This window comes from Ornithorhynchus anatinus, chromosome 16 (genome assembly GCF_004115215.2).
Source record: "Ornithorhynchus anatinus isolate Pmale09 chromosome 16, mOrnAna1.pri.v4, whole genome shotgun sequence".
Classification (NCBI taxonomy): domain Eukaryota; kingdom Metazoa; phylum Chordata; class Mammalia; order Monotremata; family Ornithorhynchidae; genus Ornithorhynchus; species Ornithorhynchus anatinus.
The window spans coordinates 19518249-19520606 of NC_041743.1; positions in this window are offsets into that span (position 1 = coordinate 19518249).

The following is a 2358-nucleotide window of genomic DNA, read 5'->3' on the forward strand; positions in this document are numbered from 1 at the left end:
AAAGGATACCACTAGCTCTCTCATTTAAATTGGTAGAGCATACTCTCATGATCTTTGACCTGAATATTTTTATGACTCAAGCCTTGATGGCCTATTGTCTGGTTACAGCCTGTCACCTGAAAATACAGAGCAAAAAGTATTTGTTTATGCCTGATGATAAAAACTGAAATACTGTTTGTATTGCCAGGAAACATTTGATTTTTTTCGAGGGTAGTTTTGAGTACTTGAACAGTAGATATAAGTTTGCTAATTATTCAGGAATAATTTAACATTTTGAGGCATGTCTTTCCAGGATCTTAGTGCATTTTTAATTTCATCCCATTTTGCACTCTAAAAGTAATTATTAATTTGCATTAGTGATACTGGGTTGTTGTTTTTTTTAATGGAAAATGTTTTTTGGCCTATATGGGGAGTTGGTCTTTTGGAGTTGTAAAGGGAAATATTAATTACACCTTTGTTATTTCAGGAATGAAATTCTAAGATGTATCAAACATATCCAACCCTCACCAGCTGGTACAGGTACCTTACAGGAACATACCATTAATTGAGAAAGATCCTGGTCTAGTGAAAAGCACACTGGCCTAAAATGGGGCTTAAAATAATTCTGACTCTTTAATAATCAAAGCCACCTAAATGGACACCATCAAAGATAAAATGTGTAGAATCATCAATGGGAAGAAAGCTTCACTTACCCCAGAATCTTCTCACCTGTAAAAATAAAACCAGTTCTAACCTAGGACCAACTCTATTGTACTCTTCCAAGTATGAAGCACAGGGCTTTGTAGTAAAGAATCAGCTTGGCCAAGGAGAATGAGCAATGGACCAAGAGTCAGAAGATCTGGTTCTCATCATGGATCTGCCATTTGCCTGCTGCATGACCTTGGGTAAGTCACTCAACTTCTCTGTGCCTCAGGTTCTAAAATGGTGATTAAGTACCTGTTCCCCCTCCCCCTTAGTTCATGGGACAGTACTGTGACTCTTGTGATTATCGTGTATTTACCTCAATGCTTGGTACATAGCAAGAGCTTAACAAATACTATTACTATTATTGCTCTGCAAAGAGTAAGAACTCAATAAATATTCCTAATGAATTGATTGATAGGACAAAAATTGGTTGAGGGTCCTTCTAACCATAAAATACCATAGCTCAAAACTCTTTCCCAGGAAGAAAAAACTACTTGGGTAGGAAAAACAGTCTTTGAATAGATCCTCTGATAAAGCTCTTTTCTATCCCTGTTTTTCACCCTCCTCAAAAGCCCATCTGTAACATTAGTTCAAAGTCATTTTTCTGATGAAGTGTATTTTCGCCTTTTGCTTTGGTAGCTGCCCACTGGAGCACTACTGGTCAGGCAGAAGTGAGGTTGTGGCCTCTCTCTGGCCCTTGACTGTGCATCACATTAGCTTGGGGAGGAACCCAGGGGGCCCTCTGTCCCTCATGGCAGACTGCAGTGAAAAGCCTTCCAACTTAATTTCAGCCTAAGGGATGTTGTTAAGAAGACTTTGGAGGAAAAAAAAAACACCTGCTTCCTAGGAATTGTAGTTACATTAGAAACTAATTAACAGTGCTTAAGGGTATAGCTCCTCTACCATATTTTTTATATAGCAAACAATTCATCGCTCAAACACTGAAATACCATGGCATAACAGGTCAAAGGCACCAATGCTTGAAATGTTGGAGAAATTGTCGTATAAGCCTTAAGTCTAGAAATGATCGGTGAGCTGATTGTTTATGTTAAAATGTTCCCGCTGTTTCACTCCATGACTTCTAATGCAATTATATTATCAAATTTTATTATAAATCCTTTCCCCAAATGAACTCATGAATAAAACATGTGTGGTTCAAATGGTGGTTTTCAGGTTAATGACATTTTTCTCCAAAGGTCTGTTTGCAAATACACAGGAATTTAGTAAAAACAAATAGAGTGACCTATGTTCATCCTCCTATCTGTTCCAGGAGCCAAGTCCTGAATTTCCTGAACAAAATCTTTGAGTTATTTAATAAGAGATGCACAACCTGAAACTTAGATGATTACTACAGACCATATACTAGTTCAATAATTTCAGGGAACTAGTTGATACTCCACATGCAGAGTAACAATTTTCTTGGTTCTATAATAAGTTCTTGATACCATGCTGCTTTCTTTTAAAAGAAAACCATGTCTTCTATAACCAATTTCAACAAAGAGACAATTAACAAATAAATAATACAGGATCTCTTCCTGTCAACACAAAGAAGGAACTCAATCAACTGATCACATTATTATTATTGCTAATAATAATAATTGTGGTATTTATTAAGCACTTACTAGGTGAGAATCAGGATGACATAATAGATAGAGCACAGGCCTGGGAGTCAGA